This window comes from Petromyzon marinus, chromosome 1 (assembly GCF_048934315.1).
Source record: "Petromyzon marinus isolate PM22_M1 ecotype Great Lakes invasive population chromosome 1, UKy_Petmar_22M1.pri1.0, whole genome shotgun sequence".
In the NCBI taxonomy this organism is placed as follows: domain Eukaryota; kingdom Metazoa; phylum Chordata; class Hyperoartia; order Petromyzontiformes; family Petromyzontidae; genus Petromyzon; species Petromyzon marinus.
Window position 1 is genome coordinate 12,847,135 of NC_133667.1, and position 23,875 is coordinate 12,871,009.

General features: G+C 43.0%; 1 long non-coding RNA gene across 2 annotated transcripts; it reads left to right on the plus strand.

The window, feature by feature from the left end:
* The first annotated feature begins 8,924 nt into the window (after positions 1–8,924).
* LOC142930066 (uncharacterized) lies at positions 8,925–12,698 on the plus strand. Of its 2 annotated transcripts, XR_012946024.1 has the most exons (4): positions 8,925–9,163; positions 9,445–9,675; positions 10,400–10,629; positions 11,649–12,698. It is a non-coding gene; the product is annotated as an uncharacterized LOC142930066 (long non-coding RNA). The 2 variants fall into 2 exon arrangements; XR_012946020.1 differs by having other exon boundaries at positions 8,925–9,675.
* Positions 12,699–23,875: the final 11,177 nt, after the last annotated feature.

Below are 23,875 nucleotides of genomic sequence, written 5' to 3' on the forward strand. Positions count from 1 at the left end.
TTCAACTTTTGCAATTGCGCATTAAAGGAGCACAGACCACAGTGCTTCACAACATCGTCCACAGTTTCGGTTGGAGGAGCAGGACACTTTATACCTTACTCGCTTAACATAGCTCAAAAACCACAGTGATCACAATCCAGTGGTGGAACATTTTCACCGCACTGAGATGGGATGTGGTAACCCCTTTCGGGTAACGACCATCGACAACTTCCCAACCGATTGGTGCAGCCTCCCCAGTTGGCCGCTGATCACGTCGACCGGGCAGGGACGACGTTGACGTTGACCGGGATGAAGCGCTCACAGCCATGACTCTGGAGCTCTGTTGACCGCGCCATCCCATGTGCGTGATAATGCATAAAAATATGCAAGACTTAAGAGTGGGGTGAGACTCACCGATGCATTCCCTCCACAGAAACGACCTTCAGAAATGCAGAAGGGAGGCGCATATCATGAAAGCGTTGCAGTCCAAGGACAATGAAAATAACTACATTATTAGATTTATCGGGCATCTTATGTTCAGAAAGCATCCCGGCTTCGTTATGGAGCTCATGACGTAAGTAAAAAAATCACATCTGTGCGCCAACATCGTGTTTATCTGAAGCATTTTTTTAAAACGTGCAGGTAACATTTGATGAAATTCAGATTTAAAAAAATGTTGTTTGACCAGGTGAGAACTCAAGAGACCAGGATGAGTCTCATTTGCAACAGTGACCTGGGGCATTAGATTGCCAGTAGGGGGGCGATGATTCCTAAGTTGTACAACGGCAATAAATTAATTTTTCGGGTAATTTTCGAATTTTTAACATCGGCTGTGAGACAGACGCGGTGTGTGGTATTATTACAGCTGCATTAATCAGGGAGGCTGCTGGATTCGAACCATGAACCTCGACGAAAGACGGGGATCATGCTGCCATTAGGCCATGTCACCACCCATCGGCTTGTACCAGCCCTTTCATGTTAAGGCTTTATTGGTAGTTTTTAAAATATGAAAGGGACACGGGTGTCTCCTTAACGTGGCACGTAACTGTTTATGATGCAACGATGCTCTCCCACCTTACTTAATACATATGAGCTGAGTGGTTACCACCATTTTACATTGTACAGCACATTAAAACATAGCACTTCATAATAATTACAAATACAGTAAACAATGTTTCTCGTTATCTGTAAATAACATTGTTACCTACCGCAACGTCCTGTCTCATCCATTACCTTTATCATGAAACCAGATGCAACAGCAAATTATCATAACGAGCCCTATGAGCCAGGCGATTTTGGTGCCCGCCTGTAATCCAGCACTGCTGAGGCGAGGGTTTGGTGGGTCACACACATTTTGCGAAACTCCCTACCGTGGGCGTCGAGGTGCCCATACCCTGGCTTGTCGGTAGAGAGCAGTACAACAAAAGTGTAGACTACCTGTTACATCTGTACGGGATACAGTATTGCCCCCTCGCAAGTGTGGGTTTTTGTCTGGGTGCTCCGCTTTCTTCCAACATGTAAACGCTCATTTTTTTTTTTAGAAAATACCTTTATATGTACAAGACCGCAGAGCTTAGGCATCTTTTGGCGCCTGCTCATGACTTTGGTTGACTTGCTGTTTGTGGTTCCTCGTACGTCTGAGTAATGTTCTCTTTATATTGCAGTGAAGTGATTACTGTGCATGTTATAAGTTGATGTTATTATATTTCTCAAACCCAATATGCAGGTCATGTTTCATCATCATTCACCTGGGAGAAATTTGAATTTGGTTTTACATGATAAAACTCCTAATCTATTGTAAAGCATGATTCCTCCAGTTCATGAAGCGATCCTAAGCATTGACCAAGATAGTCGAAGGTGGACTAACCATTGACGATATCTTGTCTTGCAGCATCGACCTCTTTGATCAATTCCATGGCAACTCCACGATCTTTGCACCGTCAACAATCAGGCTCTATGCAAGATCCATGTTGAGGGCCCTTGCAAAACTTAAGAAGGAGGCCATCATTTATGGCGACCTGAAGATGGTAAGTAAATACAATAGCATACTGCCGTCATTCATGGATATGTTTTGCCTTGAGGCAACTGTGGCAAAATCAGACCTATACTCTTTGGTTCTATTCGGTAAAGTCACGTGACTTTACCGAATAGAACCAAAGAGTATGGATCCTTGCAGTCACGAAAGCTTCAAATCTAAAATAAGACCTCTCTCGTAACTCAAAAAATTGAAAACCAAACACCCTGCACCTCATACCGAATTGCACAACAATAATGCTATTGTTTCGATAAATGTATAAAAAGTAATCGACACTTGTTTCAATCCAGGACATCGTCTAATCTCTTCTTGCTCTAGAGTACACTCTGCAGTTTATTTGAAGAGATTCTAATTTACATTGGCCACAATCACAACACTCAAAAGCGATAATTACAATTGGCAATGTTAGACAAGTTTCTGACACGAGGAAAAGGAGAGAAGCACCTGTAACTTATCCTAACGAGGGGGACAGGTCGGCTAAATAGACAGTGATTCAAGTGGTACTGTTTGTAGAACACGAGCAGATAATCCGCGCTGTGTTCCGTCCTCCTGAGAAGTGAGCGACTCCACGTCACAAGACCACAGCTCAATCTCTCAGCATGGAGTCTTCCCAAATCTCAATTATGGTAGCAGCCACTTATCATGTCGAATAACATTTAACATTATATTCTTTAACATTTAACAAGACGCATCTGCCCCAAAACATCTTTAATATTTAAAAAGAAGCATCTGCCCCAAAACATCTTTAATGCCTCCTAAACTTCCCACAGTCCCTGATAACACTGCATAAACGAAACAATGTGTACTTATATATCGATTTAAAGCTTTCGTGACTGCAATGATTCATCTTCTTTGATTCTTTCGGTAAAGTCACGTAGAATGAGAATAAAATAATAAATTGATAAAATAAAATAACACAATAATATTCTCACGACGTTTCGGCCACAACACAAGCGGCCTTCATCAGGTGAAGGGAGCGAGACTGTCTGGTAGGACAGCGCTGGAGTGAGAGAGCCACGTTCAGATCACGGCTTTTAAGCTGTGTGAGAGGAACAAAGAGCCTTGACGAAGGAATTAGCATAAAATTTAGCATTGAAAAGGCTGAATGATTAGCTTGTGACTGGTCACAGAAATAGCTATGTTAAAAGTTAAAGCCTACACATCCGCAGAGGCACCCATTGTTAAAAGGAATTAGCATAGAATTTAGCATTGAAATAGCTAAATTAAGGCATTCGCTTGTAACTGCTACAGAAATAGTTACGTTGAAGTCAGAGCATACACATTCACCGAGGCACTTAGTACAAATCAAAACAGGAGAATTTAGCATTGAAATAACTAGGCAAATTTAGCATTGAAATAACTGGGTGATTTGCTAGTGACTGGTCACAGAAATGACTACAAATCTGAGCTATTCACAGTACTATATAGTGAACCAATAAAAACTAAAATATAAATTACCTTCATGTTATCAATAAACTCTATATTCTCCAATCAGCTAAGCTACCAACCATAAGTCGTTATATATCACAATGCTATATGGCGAAAAAATGGGTGGATTCTTACCCTCAAATTTCCGTACCACGGATAGCTACGGGCCCCGTTCAGACGGACGAGTTCGTCCATGGTCGGAACAGAGGAGGGGGAGAGAGACAGCTGCGAAGCCCTAGTATACTCCATGTTGTAAACCATACCATTAACCGTGGTGTGAGAGGTATTAAGAGGCAATGCTGGCGAAAGAGCTGCGGTCTGAAGGTCATCGTAAAATTACAATTAATTAAGAACAGAAATGATTTAACACATCTTTCCAGTGGTTACTGAGCCTGAATCCATCTTCTCGGTTGAAATTGTCTCTGTGCTTGTATATGTGAATGGCCTCATGAACGAATCTCTCATGGTAGCCAGTTGGTTTGCAAAGAACCTCCGTCTTGGAGAAGTCAATGTCATGTGAGCCCACTGAATTGTAACAGTGATCTGCCACGGCAGAGGAGTTCGTCTTAACTCCTCTGCCGTGGCAGATCACTGTTAACTCCTCTGCCGTGGCAGATCACTGTTACAATTCAGTGGGCTCACATGACATTGACTTCTCCAAGACGGAGGTTCTTTGCAAACCAACTGGCTACCATGAGAGATTCGTTCATGAGGCCATTCACATATACAAGCACAGAGACAATTTCAACCGAGAAGATGGATTCAGGCTCAGTAACCACTGGAAAGATGTGTTAAATCATTTCTGTTCTTAATTAATTGTAATTTTACGATGACCTTCAGACCGCAGCTCTTTCGCCAGCATTGCCTCTTAATACCTCTCACACCACGGTTAATGGTATGGTTTACAACATGGAGTATACTAGGGCTTCGCAGCTGTCTCTCTCCCCCTCCTCTGTTCCGACCATGGACGAACTCGTCCGTCTGAACGGGGCCCGTAGCTATCCGTGGTACGGAAATTTGAGGGTAAGAATCCACCCATTTTTTCGCCATATAGCATTGTGATATATAACGACTTATGGTTGGTAGCTTAGCTGATTGGAGAATATAGAGTTTATTGATAACATGAAGGTAATTTATATTTTAGTTTTTATTGGTTCACTATATAGTATTGTGAATAGCTCAGATTTGTAGTCATTTCTGTGACCAGTCACTAGCAAATCACCCAGTTATTTCAATGCTAAATTCGCCTAGTTATTTCAATGCTAAATTCTCCTGTTTTGATTTGTACTAAGTGCCTCGGTGAATGTGTATGCTCTGACTTCAACGTAACTATTTCTGTAGCAGTTACAAGCGAATGCCTTAATTTAGCTATTTCAATGCTAAATTCTATGCTAATTCCTTTTAACAATGGGTGCCTCTGCGGATGTGTAGGCTTTAACTTTTAACATAGCTATTTCTGTGACCAGTCACAAGCTAATCATTCAGCCTTTTCAATGCTAAATTTTATGCTAATTCCTTCGTCAAGGCTCTTTGTTCCTCTCACACAGCTTAAAAGCCGTGATCTGAACGTGGCTCTCTCACTCCAGCGCTGTCCTACCAGACAGTCTCGCTCCCTTCACCTGATGAAGGCCGCTTGTGTTGTGGCCGAAACGTCGTGAGAATATTATTGTGTTATTTTATTTTATCAATTTATTATTTTATTCTCATTCTACGTGACTTTACCGAAAGAACCAAAGAAGGTGTACTTATATAGTTATTAATAATAAATACATATTTAATATGGAATTATATTGACATGCAAATTAGGCAAATCAAATTTTACTGACAATAAATATATAAAAACAACTATTAATCAGGAATATAACCTCTGCAGTAACGCCGATTCTGTTTACCAAATTAAGTCAATATTAAATGGCTGCTACAACGTGGCCATTTTGTGCATTCGCAATGAACCGCACAATGTAACACAATAACACCAATTCTAGATTTGAAGCTTTCGTGACTGCAAGGATCCATACTCTTTGGTTCTATTCGGTAAAGTCACGTAAAAGTATAAAACAACAAAAAATAATTAAAAAATAAAAAATTAACGACGTTTCGGCCACAACACAAGTGGCCTTCATCAGGTGAAGGGACTAACGTTGTCCTCGACACAGTCTGGTCCCTTCACCTGATGAAGGCCACTTGTGTTGTGGCCGAAACGTCGTGATTTTTTTATTTTTTGTTGTTTTATACTTTTACGTGACTTTACCGAATAGAACCAACGAGTACAATAACACCAAAATGTGATCAACTTTCACAAAAAAGCTACTTCTATTTTCATCACCAAAATGCTCTAATCATCTTTCAACTCCGTTATACCTTCTTTGGTTCTTTCGGTAAAGTCACGTAGAATGAGAATAAAATAATAAATTGATAAAATAAAATAACACAATAAAATTCTCACGACGTTTCGGCCACAACACAAGTGACCTTCATCAGGTGAAGGGATGAGACTGTCTGGAGGACAGCGCTGGAGCGAACACAGCCAAGCTCAGACCGCGACCTTAAAGCTGTGTGAGAAGAAACAGAGCGCCTTGACAAAGGAATTAGCATAGAATTTAGCATTGCAATAGCTGAGTGATTAGCTTGTGACTGGTCACAGAAATGGCTATGTTAAAGTCAAAGCCTACACATCCACAGAGGTACCTAGTACAAATGAAACAGGAGAATTTAGCATTGAAATAACTGAGGGATTAGCTTGTGACTGGTCATAGAAGGCGCTCTGTTTCTTCTCACACAGCTTAAAGGTCGCGGTCTGAGCTTGGCTGTGTTCGCTCTAGCGCTGTCCTCCAGACAGTCTCGTCCCTTCACCTGATGAAGGCCGCTTGTGTTGTGGCCGAAACGTCGTGAGAATTTTATTGTGTTATTTTATTTTATCAATTTATTATTTTATTCTCATTCTACGTGACTTTACCGAAATAACCAAAGAAGATGAATCCTTGCAGTCACGAAAACTTTAAATCCGTTATATCTATTGATTCGAGTTGAATTGATCAAAATAAACAAGTTAATAAAATGACTAACCACGAGGCCGTCGCCATCTTATTATTATTAGATTTCCCGCGCAAAAACTGAAAATTAACAAAAACAACTGGAAAAAATAATTGAACATCTTCACACCTGCAATAGTGACGAGGCACACCCTCCACCTCACAACACCGCAGCTAAATATCTCTGTTAATAGGGATTGAGCACCAGTGTTATTAATTTTCTAGACCCAAGTATTTTAAATATAGAAATCAACTTTGATATCATAATCTTAATTGTGAATATCTTCATTACCACCAATAAATCAAACGTCAATTAACATTACCGAGTTCCTGTCATTCGATTAACAGTAAAGTAATATGATTGTAACAGTTACATATTATTGGAGCTAATGTACACTCTACAGTGCACGTGGGGCTCGGGGTCTTATCCCTAGTCATCATTGCCTTCTCATATAATGACGAAAATGTACCCGTCTCTCCGTAGCAATTAGCAGAGTGCACAATTATACGTGTTGATTAATCAGAGGTGAGTTCACGCCGGCCATCCATGCCATGAGCACTTTTGAACATTAACCACTTTTATCCCCTGTTATTTTTCCTAGGAAAACACCATGGTCAAAGACCACGCAACCGGCAACATCAGGATCATTGATTTTGGCGCGAGCATCAAAATGACGAAACCAAGTGAGTAGTTTTGCTTGTGTTTTTTCGTGTGAGGGTGTGTGTGTCTGTGCGTCTTTGTGAATCTTTGTGAATATACGAGTGGGGAGCGCTAGTGCAGCAGTTAGCGCGGTGCAGCGGTTAGCGCTACGCTGCGCTACGCACCCGGCCGCCCCGAGTTCGATTCCCGCTCACGGCCGACACCAGTGACGATTATCTGAACCGGTCCTGGGACTCCCCGAGGTCGACTCAGCCCCAAATGAGCGCCTCGTGCGGTGTGTAAACATCGCCACTAGGGAGACAAAAGCAGCCGGGCGTGCTGCTGGCCCCCCACCACCTCGTGTGCCGTGCCGGCCTTCATAGGTGCTCGCTAACAGCACTTGCCCCAACAGTCTGTTAAGGCTATACGGGGGATCTTTGTCTTATATGTGTGTTGACACAGAGGGGGCATAGTTGGTGCATATGCCAGTCATCTCAGTTCGTCAACCCATGGCACCTAGATATCTTTCGTGATATGTCAGTGAGACTTTGACATTTCACGTGGCCTCAAAGTGCACCTGGCCTGGCACAGGTCCCGTGGTGACGTCACTGCTACCTAGTGGCGAATGGCGCCTGTTATTCTTATGTGTGTGCGTTTGGAAACGTGGCATGGTGAGCAGCTTTACAATGCACTACATTCTCAGTGACTCAGTTATTATTCTCAGCCATAGAGACCCTATCAGGTCATACAGGCATTAATAGGTGTTTGCAAACAACGTTTTTACCAATGTCAAAACGTCTCTTGGAGTGCCGCTCACACTTTTCCAGTTCTGAGCCAGTTTTAGAAAGATCCACATTCATCTGCTGGATAGAATGACCAATTTTACCATCCTACAAAATGTAAATGTTTTAATCTGTGTGCACTCAAAAATCTAAGTGGACAAATAACGTGCATGACCTTCTCGCTCAATCGGTGCTGTCCATGTGTGTGTGGTGCGCAGTTTTCGGATCTTTCGGAACGTGGAAATACATGGCTCCAGAGATGTTCCTGGGCCTCCAACTCACCTGCGCAGTGGACATGTGGTCCCTGGGCTGCGTAATTGCTGAGCTCTCTTCTGGCTACCCTCTCTTACGGACCACTGGAGATTATCTTGCCCAAATGATCACGGTACCTGAAATATGCTAAAATATAATCTCATTATTTATGAATTTGAATTGCAACCAACAGCAGAGCCCATGGCTTAGTTTTAGCTGAGCCGGCTCACAATGCTAATGCCGAGTGATGGTCCATTAGTCGCTAACAACCATAGAGGAGACTGCCGTGGATTGCAATCTGTGGAGCAATTATACTTTTGGCCTCATTCCATGGGAACAAATGTTGCTCTGCTGCCAGTATGTACATAGAGAATAGACATATCTTTAATGTGATCAGACAATAGTTGGGCACGTATGATGTGATTTGGCCTTGTTGATAATCATCACTCAGAGCGACAGACTATTACCCTTTCCATTCTTCGGGTTCATTGTTCATCCCTGAGGTTCATGAAGTAACTTTAATGGGCAATATTTGTTCATTAAGTACCCAATAATTAAAATATATGGTAATGTTGTAAAAGCATGTGCAGTCCTTGTGAATAAACGTTTCAGTTTTAGAGACATTTACATTTGAGGAAGTCTACTGTATGTATGTTTACGATACACACAGTCCAATGACCTAACCCATGTATATTAATTTCACTGTGACCTGTGCACAGATTTTTGGTCTCCCACCAAGGTCCATGATTGATGCTGCGACCGAAATGCACATTGACACCGGTAAGTGGAGGGGAGGTTGCTACTTCTGTTGTCACAATTATCCAGGCAAGCATTGCCGTAATGTACTTTGTTCGTAATCCTCGGAAACCCGTTTCACTCATTTTCTCTCCAACACAGACAAGACAGGGTGCCACAGGGTGAACGGCAGGAAGGTCGTTCCAAGCACCACCTCTCTTAAGGAAAAGCTTCGGACTACGAACAGAGAGTTAATCGATTTTGTTCAAGGATGCCTTGAGTAAGATATACCTGTACTGTCTACATATGATCTTAATTCATCATTATTTTCGTGTTCACCATCAGCACTCTCGTAAACAGAGTGCACATTACTAGGAGTGATGTTTTACTGACAGGGAGTGGCTTTGTGTCATAACAGGGCAATATTTCATGCCTTGTGCCTTCTTGTATTCGTTTGCATAATGAAGGTAAATAATTGCATGTGCCACACCTCCACCCCATTATTAGAAGAAATGTAGACGGTAAGTGGACCCTGACGATTCACCGTTCATATCTTGGCAGGTGGGATCCCGCTCGCCGGCTCACGCCTGAGGAAGCTTTGAACCACAGGTGGCTTCAGGACGACACCAAGGACAAAAGCCATGCTAGTCACAATGAACCGGATGCTGTGGACGCATCGATTAAAATGGACGAGATCGTGGAGGTGGATCGTGTGAGCCAATGCGAGCAGAGCTGGACGAATGATTCTGGGTCAGATCTCGAGGAAGATTTTGTGTCAGCCAAGAGCCAATCGTGAGTCTCCACGTGCACGTTGCATCTTGAAGAATATTTGTGTTGGTTAGGTTCTTATGAAGTGACTTTGATGTTTCTCCCTGCTCAATGCTTTCTCTCTGCATGCAGCTCTCTTTGAGACGTTGCTCTTTCTCCTCTGCAGTCTGGAACTGTCCTTCCCCAGCCATCTTCATTGTCGACTTCATGCTCTTGTTCAACTCTAGGCTCCAGATCTTCCTCTTCTCCTCTGCCTATAACTCTAGAAAAGAATCAGAATATTTATTTATACTGGAGGAATTTGATGAGCTATGAAGCTCTTTTTCACGGATGTCCAGTATGATGTCCAGCAGTACTGGACATCATTCTAACATTGGTTTTCATTTATAGATTGGCCCCTGCCATGGGAATGTGGAATTCCCACCACTCTGCTTGCTCGTTTGAGTGTGAAAATGCTTTGGCTTTTCTTATCTTCAGAAGGGTTTGGGGTAGTGATAGGTGTAGGGGCAGTGATCTACTTGACATCTGTAAAAAAAAGAGCTTTAAAGGTCATAATATTCCTACAGTCTAAATAAATATTCTGATTCTGAACATATTCTGATAGGGGTAGACCTGGTTGTGGCTGGGGGGCAGGGCCAGGGAGTAGCAGTAGGATAGATAATGGAATTGTATTGCAGTAGGAAAGTTTCAGCACAAATAAAGAAAGGCAGACAGAGGCATAACAGTGGCCCTTGCAACTCTCTTTCAGCTCGAACGCCAGTTTCTACACTGCCCTGGAATACCAACGCAGCCATCAAGCGATAAGTGAAGCTGTCGCCAACACCGGAGCGAAGGCATCGAGGGGGCCTGGGCGGAGATTTGCCCGTGTGCGGCAGCGACTCCGGACATTTCTTAGATTTGTCCGGAAGCATTGCTGCTGCAATGCGGAAGAATAAAGGCCCCATCGTTGGCGCACCCCACCACTCCAGTACAGTGGAGGTAAGGGTTTGGTGGGTCGCTCCCTTTCCGTGGGCACCCGTATCCTGGCTTGCCAGGAGAAGGCAGCACAACAAAAATGTGGACTCCACCTGTTCCGTCTGGATGGGATTGAGTGGTTTTCGCCTCGCATGCGTGGGGTTTTTTTTTTCCGGATCCCCAGTTTCCTTCGACATTTTAAAGCCACTCATTATTTGGCCGATAACACCTTGACGTATAGAGGACCTCAGAGCTTGGACAATTGTGGTTCTGTGGTTTCTCGCGTTGTAAGAGTGAGTGAGCACTGTGCACGTTAAAAGGTAAAAAAGTATTATATCTCGGCTTTCACGACCAATCTTAGATTCATTATTCGTTACTTTGGGTCAGATCGTCGAGGTATCTGACAATTTTCAGCTTTTCCCTCTACTGACAGCCAATCAAACGATGTTGTCACGTGGGCAAAAATTCCAATTTATTTGGATTTCAGGAAACCGGAATGTTGAAAAACAAGCGTTAAATAATGTTACGTAAGAGATTACATTCAAAAATAAGTGTTAACAATAACTCAGCTCTTATTTTGAGATCTTTAACAGAAGCTCAGCTCTCGCGTAATGCATGCAAATCTTTCAGCTAAAGTACAATCAACAAGATAAATGTTCAATTTAAGAAAAGACCAAAGATCTGTATTGGAAAAGAAAAGGATTATTTTGTCTAAGAGTTCTGTTTTGGTGTAAGCTATTTATTTCATAATAATCAGAATCTTTCATTAACATAGCTTAAAAATACATGATCATCCCGAGGAAATGTATGTGAACATTACGTCACCGCAAAATATCTTTCCCACCAATTTTACATGGAGAAGATAAATCCAAATTTGTATTGCACTGCATCCAGCTGGCTGCTTCTCTCGTTGGTGTTCCACTCCCTTGTCGCACGATGTCATGCAGCATCTTGAGACACGACTGGAGACCTGCTGCTGTGTGTCTTGAGTGCTCTGTCCCTTGATGACCCCAATGCTTCCCCTGGGTTTGTGCCCGGAACAGGTGACGTCACCGGGGGATGTCGACACCTGGAATGGAAGAGGCAGAGACCCCAGACCCCAAGACATCCTGCAACCCCCCACCACCCCACCTGCACACACCCCACACACACACCCCACCCACCCACACACCCCATCCACCCACACACACCTCACACAGACATACCCCACACACACACACACACCCCACCCACCACCCACCCACAACACACACCACACACACACCTCACACAGACATACCCCACCCACCCACACACACCCCATTCACCCACACACACACCACCCACACACACCACCCACCTACACACATCACGCACCCACCACCTATGCACACACACACCACCCAACCATCACCCACCAATAACACACCACACACACAAACACCCCCCCCTCCTTTCTCTTGACTTACTGTTAATGAAATAGCTAAGGATGTTTTTAACTCGTATATAATAACTGTAAATATATATTAGTTTAGTTTTACCGTGTATTGAATTTAGAGGAAGGCCGTCTCACCGTGAAAGTATTAATGCAGAAGATTTAAATGTGCAATACGTTTTACTTTCATGCAAGTTTGTTTTTAACTCGTATATAATAATAACTGTAAATATATATTAGTTTAGTTTAATCGTGTATTGAATTTAGAGGAAGGCCGTCTCACCGTGAACGTGTTAATGCAGAAGATTTAAATGTGCAATACGTTTTACTTTCATGCAAGTTTGTATTTAACTCGTATATAATAATAACTGTAAATATATATTAGTTTAGTTTTACCGTGTATTGAATTTAGAGGAAGGCCGTCTCACCGTGAAAGTATTAATGCAGAAGATTTAAATGTGCAATACGTTTTGCTTTCATGCAAGTTTGTTTTTAACTCGTATATAATAACTGTAAATATATTAGTTTAGTTTAATCGTGTATTGAATTTAGAGGAAGGCCGTCTCACCGTGAACGTATTAATGCAGAAGATTTAAATGTGCAATACGTTTTACTTTCATGCAAGTTTGCAAACAAGCCTCGTGTTCAGTATTTTGTAAATACAAATTTTTCATTTGTAGCAATGTTTCTTGGCATTTATGGTTTTGTTGGAACGTTTATTAATATTGTTTTACTTGTTTGCACCACACACACACACACCCCACGCATACACACACTATTCACACACCGTGCACACCCCACGCACACACACAAACCATGCTTGCACCCCACGCACACATGCACCCCACACATATACACACACCACACACACCCCCCACACACACACCACGCACACATACACCCCACACACACACCCCATGCTCACACCCCACACACACACCCCATGCACAAACTACACACACACCCCACGCACACCTACACCCCACACACACACACCATATGCACACACCACACATACAGCCCACACATACACACACAGCATGCATTCACCCCATGCACGCACCCCGACTAGCGCTTAGGTCAACTAGAACACACAAACCGAACCTCTCCACCTGGGTTTTCATCCCGGCAAACCGAGCGAGTGACCTGGCCATGGGTTTCCCATGTGAGAGAGAATTGGCAAAGTTCGGTGTGAGATGGTGACTCCCGGACCCTGTGGTAAAACATGGGTGAGTTTGACGCGAGACCACCTCCGGGAGAATCCGGGTAGAATATGATGGTGCACCCAGATACACGAGCACTCAAGGGGGGTAAGTTGGAAAAGGCAGGGAGTGTTGGAATGCAATAATACTGTTTTCCTGAGACAGATAGTGCGAGTGGAAGAATGACGAGTGTGGCCTTGGGTGCATCATCAACACATCGCGCATCTAAAATTATCCCTGATTATGACAATAAAACAGCTGTAAGTTGAGATGGAGAACACCAACGCAAAGGTGATGAACGGGCAGGCAACCCGGGGCTGTGCGAGGGGACAGCCCCATCCAGCCCTTACCCCCCCCCCAACTCCCTCCGCACTAAATCCTGAGCGCTGCACTGCCGCACCGGCGTCATCCATGACTCCACCACGCGACGACCAACACCATCCACTCCTTCACCACCACCACCACCGAAGCCTAGTTGGTCACTGACACGCTTCGCACCCCACAAAAACGGTTTACACCTTAAATTTTCATATAAAGCTTTCGTGACTGCAGTGATTCATATTCTTGGTTCTTTCGGTAAAGTCACGTTGAAGGGAAACAATAAAATAATAAAATATGTATAAAACAATAAAATTCTCACGACGTTTCGACTGCAACACAAGCAGTCATCATCAGGTGTGAAAAACAACGGCAAGAACATTTGAAAGAAGTGGCGGTTTGTATTTATTTATTTTTAAACGTTAGCACCACGGATAGCGATTTGACAGTTTGTTTAGATGGACGAGTCCATCTATGTTCGGAAAAGAGGAGGGGGGAGACGAAAAATTAACGTAGGCTGCGAGTGTGGAGTGTGTGTGTAAGTGGAGCGGTGGTGTAGCGGTGAGCGCGCTGCGCTATGAACTCGGCGTCCCGAGTTCGATTCCCACGTCCGGCCAGCACCAGTGACGATTATATCTGAACCGGGTCCTGGGCCTCCCCTAGGCCGGCCCTCCCCTAGGCCGGCTCGGCCTAGGGGAGGGCCGACCTTTATAGGTGCTAACAGCACTCGCCCCAACAGTCTGTTAAGGCTACACAGGGGATCTTTGTTGTTCGAGGTAGTTGAATACATATTGTGCTTTCGATGGCTCGTTGTGCGAGTTGCCATTGTTGGTCATTGTAGCTTGTTTGATGTCACTCGCAATCGCACATGTTGCCATGTAGTAACTGTCCATAAATCGCTTGGTTATACAGATCGGGCCACCCTATATCTATAGTAAATTAATTTAATGTTTCGGTTTTGGGTCCCGGCACCGGATGGAATCCTCTGCACGTCCGATTAGCACGGTTGGCTCCGTATGATGCAAAAGAAGTTAAACGTACATACAATTGCGATGAATTGGAGAGTGTTGGTGACCAACCATGAAAACAAGGTTGAACATCGAGTACTAAAACACTGCTTTATGTACGTCCATGAAACCCTACGTGTTTATGTTCCCCCCTGCTCTTGTGTGCATATTATACTGTGTATATATTTATTCATTATTGCATATATTGATTTGCGTTTGTATAGGTATGTGTATGCATGTACTGTACACAGTAAAACCTTGGATTGCGAGCATAATTCGTTTCGGAAACGTGTTTTGTAATCCAAAGCACTCGTATATCAACGCACTCGTACATCAGTTGTGATCACGTGACGCTCGGCAGTACAAAGCGTGTACGTACTGCTCGTATTGCAAGACCCCGCTCGTTTATCAAATTAATATTTATTTAAAAAAATGTGCTCGTCTTGCAAAACACTCGCAGACCAAGTTACTCGCAATCCAAGGTTTTACTGTATTTATTTAATTACTCGCGTGACGTTTGCGCGCGTGCATTTATTGTGTACTACATTATATTTACTAATTTGTGCGTTGTATGTGTTTTGTGTGTGTGTGTCTTCAGCCCTGATCTGTCCACTGCTGCATCGAAGGCCTTCCCAAGTTGCTGTAATCTTTCGGTAAAGTCACGTAGGTATAAAACGAATTAAATCACGACGTTTCGGGCGCAACGCAAGCGGTCCGTCATCGTGTTGGGACAACCACAGCAAGAAACATATTGCTGAAGCGGAACTCTCTGCAACTCCGATTCGCCCACTTCAGCAGTTTGTTGCTTCCTGTTGGTTGTCCCACCTGATGACGGGCCGCTTGTGCTGCGCCCTAAACGTCGTGATTTAATCTATTTTATTTTCAACCCACGTGACTTTACCCAAAGAACCAAGCCCGCTGACCTGAACAGTTTATGTGATGTTTCCTTAACCCTGCCCGTGCTTTCTGGGAGAAAAACTAAATTTTTCTCGAGACAAACGCTTTTGGGAAAGTGTGAGAGAGTCCACGTATGTGCACGGTTTTTCGTCCTTGTTTTTGCAGCATTTAATAATTTCATTTCTTCTCTCGTCAATTTTTGTTCTAAGTTTAAGAATAGTTTCTCTATGTAACCTGTCTTTTCCATTTAGGATGTGTGAATGTGAGGAATTCTGACTTCTGCATTCAAAGATTTTCATTACTTTGGCACCATTATTTCTCCCGAAATGGTATTTTTTACATGCCTTAAATGTTGATTTTGTAGCTGAATTTCTGAATCACGGGTTGCATTAATTATGTGGTGCAAGGAAACTCAGATTATTCATTTACAACTTGCACATTGTTATATCTGAAGGGAAAACAGGGACGGCATTTTTATTTCAATTAAAAAAAAATATATACTTACATTTTCTGCATCTTAATTTCTATCTTTTATGTTTACTATTGCATTGGCAGTGATGTACAAATAACAAAAGCTCAACACGAATCGTCATTAACACTGCCCTAAAAAAAATGTCTGTTTTGGGCAATGTCCATCCCATCTTTATCTCGGCGATGTAAAAGGGCCATTCCTCCCAAAAGTGTCAACCATGATGATCACAGCATCGTTCTCATCTTAAGCTGATTTTGGATTCAACGTTTCTCACTTCCATCGATCAACTTCCAGGTTCTGCCGAGCTGGTTTCCAAATTCTCGACCAGTGAATTCGCCAAGTTGTTTTAAACCAAAGGAACACATTTCAGCATCATTCTGCATTTACCACCATAAAAAAATCACGTATATATGTAAAAGCATCATCTTGTTATTTATGCCGAAGGTGTTCAAAACCACCCATAATTGGGTCTGCGAGAAAACCTGACGTTGTTTCCTGGGAAATGCAACTTCTGCATTTCCCCCCATAGGCTCAGGCACGTGACACTACATAGTCCGTTGGGAATCCCAGCGGTGGTAAGCATTGTACATAGTTTGTGATCGTTGTCCGTTTGTGTGTTGTCAGCATGCCCCCCCCACCTCCTAACAGTGGTCTCATGTCACTAGCATTTAATCTTCTGCTGCTGCAACAGCAAAACTGTACATGTTTTAAAAAAAATATTGTTCAATAGGACTGACTTTTGTCATCTGTGGCAGCAGTATGTATTTTTTTTGGTATGAAGTACATTTGATGAATGAATGTTTTTTTCGAATAATAATTTTGAGCTAAGTAAATGCACTGCAAAGTTGTCATAAGTATCTTCTTTGGTTCTTTCGGTAAAGTCACGTAGAATGAGAATAAAATAATAAATTGATAAAATAAAATAACACAATAATATTCTCACGACGTTTCGGCCACAACACAAGCTGCCTTCATCAGGTGAAGGGGGCGAGACTGTCTGGTAGGACAGCGCTGGAGTGAGAGAGCCACGTTCAGATCACGGCTTTTAAGCTGTGTGAGAGGAACAAAGGGCCTTGACGAAGGAATTAGCATAAAATTTAGCATTGAAATGGCTGAATGATTAGCTTGTGACTGGTCACAGAAATAGCTATGTTAAAAGTTAAAGCATACACATCCGCAGAGGCACCCATTGTTAAAAGGAATTAGCATAGAATTTAGCATTGAAATAGCTAAGTTAAGGCATACACATCCGCAGAGGCACCCCTTGACAATGGGATTAGCATAGAATTTAGCATTGAAATGGCTGAGTGATTCGCTTGTAACTGCTACAGAAATAGTTACGTTGAAGTCAGAGCATACACATTCACCGAGGCACTTAGTACAAATCAAACAGGAGAATTTAGCATTGAAATAACTAGGCGAATTTAGCATTGAAATAACTGGGTGATTTGCTAGTGACTGGTCACAGAAATGACTACACATCTGAGCTATTCACAGTACTATATAGTGAACCAATAAAAACTAAAATATAAATTACCTTCATGTTATCAATAAACTCTATATTCTCCAATCAGCTAAGCTACCAACCATAAGTCGTTATATATCACAATGCTATATGGCGAAAAAATGGGTGGATTCTTACCCTCAAATTTCCGTACCACGGATAGCTACGGGCCCCGCTCAGACGGACGAGTTCGTCCATGGTCGGAACAGAGGAGGGGGAGAGAGACAGCTGCGAAGCCCTAGTATACTCCATGTTGTAAACCATACCATTAACCGTGGTGTGAGAGGTATTAAGAGGCAATGCTGGCGAAAGAGCTGCGGTCTGAAGGTCATCGTAAAATTACAATTAATTAAGAACAGAAATGATTTAACACATCTTTCCAGTGGTTACTAAGCCTGAATCCATCTTCTCGGTTGAAATTGTCTCTGTGCTTGTATATGTGAATGGCCTCATGAACGAATCTCTCATGGTAGCCAGTTGGTTTGCAAAGAACCTCCGTCTTGGAGAAGTCAATGTCATGTGAGCCCACTGAATTGTAACAGTGATCTGCCACGGCAGAGGAGTTCGTCTTACCGTGTTTCAAGTCTGCTTTATGTTCGCGGATGCGGTCCGAGATATGTCTTTTGGTTTCTCCAATGTAGCTACTAACACAGAGGCACTTTAGTTTGTAAACGCCCGGGTACTGTATGTCTGGAAGAGCATCTTTTACAGATGGAACTAAATCACGGATTTTGTGTACTGTGTTGAATCGGACCTGGATCTTGTGTTTATTCAGGATTTTGGAGATCTTTTTAGTGACCTCTGCAATGTAGGGTAAGGTGATGGTTTTGAGTGGCTCCACAAGAGGATCCTTCTTCATGACTGGAGTGATGGCTTTGCGGATTGTGTAGTCGGAGTAGCCATTAGCCCTGAGAGCCTGGTGTACGTGCTTGAGTTCACTGGTAATGTGTTCCTGGTCGGAAATGCATTGGGCTCTATGGTATAGAGTCTTGATGAGGCAGTTCTTCTGGGATGGATGGTGGTGGGAATCCGGTTTCAAGTAAGCATCTGTATGGGTAGCTTTCCTGTAGACAGAGTGGCTCATTGAACCATCATGTCTCCTTTTAATTAAGACATCCAGAAAGGGTAGTTTGCCATCTTTTTCGACCTCCATGGTAAATCTGATGGCTGGGTGTATGGAATTGATGTGGTCGCGGAATTGGTCTAGAGCAGGCTGGCCATGTGGCCAGATGACAAAGGTGTCATCAACGTACCTCTTCCATAAGGTCGGGCGTAGAGTGGCAGTCTGGATGGCGTCAGTTTCAAATTTTTCCATGAATACGTTGGCTACAACCGGAGATAGGGGGGAGCCCATTGGGGTGCCCTCAGTTTGTTTGTAGAAAGTTCCATTCCAGGTGAAGTATGTGTTGGTTAAGCAATGTCTCACCAGGGGGGGTACATCAGTATGCAGTCCTTGATGAACCAGGTCTTCAATGATAGCGATGGTGTCAGGTACCGGGACTTTGGTGAACAAGGACACCACATCAAAACTGACAAGCAGGTCGTTTGGGGACAGGGAAATGTCTTTGATTGTCGATACCAGGTGAGTAGAATTTAGTACCGCAGAGGTGGTTTTTCCAGTGAAAGGTCGCAGTATATCAGCCAGAAAACGTACCAGTTTGTAGGTGGGGGAGCTGATAGTAGAGACGATGTGACGAAGGGGTGTATCTTCTTTGTGTATCTTTGGAAGGCCATATAATCTTGGTGGTCTGGCAGCAGAGGGTTTCAACGAGAACTGTTTGTTCTCATCAATTAATGCTGTTGAATCAGAGATAATTTTGTTCGTTTTGGTGACCAGGCTGTTGGTGGGATCTCTTTTTATTTTTGTATAGCTGCCATCGTTGAGTAGTTCTTGAATTTTGTTGTTATATTCTGTTTTGTCCATGATGACAGTGGCATTGCCTTTGTCGGCTGAGAGAACGACAATATCATCCCTCTTTTTTAATTGAGATAATTCAAAACGTTCGTCTTTGCTGATGTTGCTAGGTGGCAACTTAGCGTTTTTGAGGGTTGCAGCGATTTCAGATCTTGCTACGTCTGCAGAGATGTGACTCAAGCCCTTGAGTGCAACGTCGACATGGGCAATGATATCATTAACCGGTAAGTTTCTCGGTGTGACAGCAAAGTTTAGACCTTTAGCTAAAACGGATTTCAGACCATCAGAAATGGAACTGTTACTGCGATTAATTACGACTTTGTTGACGTCTATCTTTTCGGTGTGTGGATCCGATTTGTTGCTGGAGAGGTGATTGAATTTGGAAATCAAATTGTCCCTACATTTGTTCGACATAGTGGCAGCCGAAGAGGTAGTCATATTGTCTACATGTTACCAATCCGATGTAGACATTGTCGACGTTGCACTCAAGGGCTTGAGTCACATCTCTGCAGACGTAGCAAGATCTGAAATCGCTGCAACCCTCAAAAACGCTAAGTTGCCACCTAGCAACATCAGCAAAGACGAACGTTTTGAATTATCTCAATTAAAAAAGAGGGATGATATTGTCGTTCTCTCAGCCGACAAAGGCAATGCCACTGTCATCATGGACAAAACAGAATATAACAACAAAATTCAAGAACTACTCAACGATGGCAGCTATACAAAAATAAAAAGAGATCCCACCAACAGCCTGGTCACCAAAACGAACAAAATTATCTCTGATTCAACAGCATTAATTGATGAGAACAAACAGTTCTCGTTGAAACCCTCTGCTGCCAGACCACCAAGATTATATGGCCTTCCAAAGATACACAAAGAAGATACACCCCTTCGTCCCATCGTCTCTACTATCAGCTCCCCCACCTACAAACTGGCACGTTTTCTGGCTGATATACTGCGACCTTTCACTGGAAAAACCACCTCTGCGGTACTAAATTCTACTCACCTGGTATCGACAATCAAAGACATTTCCCTGTCCCCAAACGACCTGCTTGTCAGTTTTGATGTGGTGTCCTTGTTCACCAAAGTCCCGGTACCTGACACCATCGCTATCATTGAAGACCTGGTTCATCAAGGACTGCATACTGATGTACCCCCCCTGGTGAGACATTGCTTAACCAACACATACTTCACCTGGAATGGAACTTTCTACAGACAAACTGAGGGCACCCCAATGGGCTCCCCCCTATCTCCGGTTGTAGCCAACGTATTCATGGAAAAATTTGAAACTGACGCCATCCAGACTGCCACTCTACGCCCGACCTTATGGAAGAGGTACGTTGATGACACCTTTGTCATCTGGCCACATGGCCAGCCTGCTCTAGACCAATTCCGCGACCACATCAATTCCATACACCCAGCCATCAGATTTACCATGGAGGTCGAAAAAGATGGCAAACTACCCTTTCTGGATGTCTTAATTAAAAGGAGACATGATGGTTCAATGAGCCACTCTGTCTACAGGAAAGCTACCCATACAGATGCTTACTTGAAACCGGATTCCCACCACCATCCATCCCAGAAGAACTGCCTCATCAAGACTCTATACCATAGAGCCCAATGCATTTCCGACCAGGAACACATTACCAGTGAACTCAAGCACGTACACCAGGCTCTCAGGGCTAATGGCTACTCCGACTACACAATCCGCAAAGCCATCACTCCAGTCATGAAGAAGGATCCTCTTGTGGAGCCACTCAAAACCATCACCTTACCCTACATTGCAGAGGTCACTAAAAAGATCTCCAAAATCCTGAATAAACACAAGATCCAGGTCCGATTCAACACAGTACACAAAATCCGTGATTTAGTTCCATCTGTAAAAGATGCTCTTCCAGACATACAGTACCCGGGCGTTTACAAACTAAAGTGCCTCTGTGGTAGTAGCTACATTGGAGAAACCAAAAGACATATCTCGGACCGCATCCGCGAACATAAAGCAGACTTGAAACACGGTAAGACGAACTCCTCTGCCGTGGCAGATCACTGTTACAATTCAGTGGGCTCACATGACATTGACTTCTCCAAGACGGAGGTTCTTTGCAAACCAACTGGCTACCATGAGAGATTCGTTCATGAGGCCATTCACATATACAAGCACAGAGACAATTTCAACCGAGAAGATGGATTCAGGCTTAGTAACCACTGGAAAGATGTGTTAAATCATTTCTGTTCTTAATTAATTGTAATTTTACGATGACCTTCAGACCGCAGCTCTTTCGCCAGCATTGCCTCTTAATACCTCTCACACCACGGTTAATGGTATGGTTTACAACATGGAGTATACTAGGGCTTCGCAGCTGTCTCTCTCCCCCTCCTCTGTTTCGACCATGGACGAACTCGTCCGTCTGAACGGGGCCCGTAGCTATCCGTGGTACGGAAATTTGAGGGTAAGAATCCACCCATTTTTTCGCCATATAGCATTGTGATACATAACGACTTATGGTTGGTAGCTTAGCTGATTGGAGAATATAGAGTTTATTGATAACATGAAGGTAATTTATATTTTAGTTTTTATTGGTTCACTATATAGTACTGTGAATAGCTCAGATGTGTAGTCATTTCTGTGACCAGTCACTAGCAAATCACCCAGTTATTTCAATGCTAAATTCGCCTAGTTATTTCAATGCTAAATTCTCCTGTTTGATTTGTACTAAGTGCCTCGGTGAATGTGTATGCTCTGACTTCAACGTAACTATTTCTGTAGCAGTTACAAGCGAATCACTCAGCCATTTCAATGCTAAATTCTATGCTAATCCCATTGTCAAGGGGTGCCTCTGCGGATGTGTATGCCTTAACTTAGCTATTTCAATGCTAAATTCTATGCTAATTCCTTTTAACAATGGGTGCCTCTGCGGATGTGTATGCTTTAACTTTTAACATAGCTATTTCTGTGACCAGTCACAAGCTAATCATTCAGCCATTTCAATGCTAAATTTTATGCTAATTCCTTCAAGGCTCTTTGTAAGCTAATCATTCAGCCATTTCAATGCTAAATTTTATGCTAATTCCTTCAAGGCTCTTTGTTACTCTCACACAGCTTAAAAGCCGTGATCTGAACGTGGCTCTCTCACTCCAGCGCTGTCCTACCAGACAGTCTCGCCCCCTTCACCTGATGAAGGCAGCTTGTGTTGTGGCCGAAACGTCGTGAGAATATTATTGTGTTATTTTATTTTATCAATTTATTATTTTATTCTCATTCTACGTGACTTTACCGAAAAACCAAAGAAGATGAATCATTGCAGTCACGAAAGCTTTAAATCGAAATTGTCATAAGTAACCAGAACTTTTCTTGGTGGGTTACAGGCAGTGGCGCACAATGGAGACCCATATTTTTGTTTAACAGGCGTGAATTAATCGCACTGGTTGTGCTGAACATTCATAATTTGCAGGTTCCCTAATGCGCATCCTCTGTTGAGGTTTCACTTTCCAAACCGTTCAAGGATTTGCAAAACGGCTCTATTCGGATGGTGGTCCCAATGGTGGGATGTGCTTAGAAAATTCTATGGACACCTCTGTTACAATGGACAGAATTAATTTCTTTTTTTCTGCTAGAATTAGTTGGTACAACGATTTACCTGTGGTGCTTCCACCCGCATCCATGCTCGTTTGCCCTTTCCCCCCACCCCTCGCCGAATTAAACGTTCTCTTGTTGTCTTCTTTCATAGAAGCTAACTTTCAGTTACCAACCAGTGGTGTTTTTCCTTCCTTGGACTAACTAATGCTGACCCTTCATGAACCCCTCTTTCTTTCACATCAGGGCCAATAAAATGTTTGTCTGGTGTGTCATGGAGCTCGGTTTTAAGGCTTTTTTAAAATATAAAATGAAGAATATTTTAACGTGGAAACAATGGAGTTATGTTTTGATTTAAAGCTTTCGTGACTGCAGGGATTCATATTCTTGGTTCTTTCGGTAAAGTCACGTAGAAGGGAAACAATAAAATAATAAAAATATAAAACAATAAAATTCTCACGACGTTTCGACTGCAACACAAGCAATCATCATCAGGTGTGAAAACCACAACAAGAAATTTTGAAAAAAAGTGGCGGTTTTTTAACGTTTGCACCACGGAGAGCGAGTTGACAGTTTATTCTGATGGATGAGTCCATCTATGTTCGGAAACTAGGAGGGGGGAGACGAAAATAATGGATGCGGTCTGAAAGCCAGCGTAAGCGTGATCAATCAATTAAGTCCCAAAATGGTTTATCAAATCCTTCCAATGATTGCTAAGCCAGAATCCATCTTCTCGGTTGAAATTGTCTGTGTTTGTATATGTGGATAGCCTCATGAACGAATCTCTCATGGTAGCCAGATGGCTTGCAAAGAACCTCTGTCTAGGAGAAGTCAATGTCATGTGAACCTACTGAATTATAAGTGATCTGCCACGGCCGAGGTGTTGGTCCTACCGTGTTTCAGGTCTGCTTTGTGTTCACGAATGCGGTCCGAGACATGCCGTTTGGTTTCTCTAATGTAACTACTA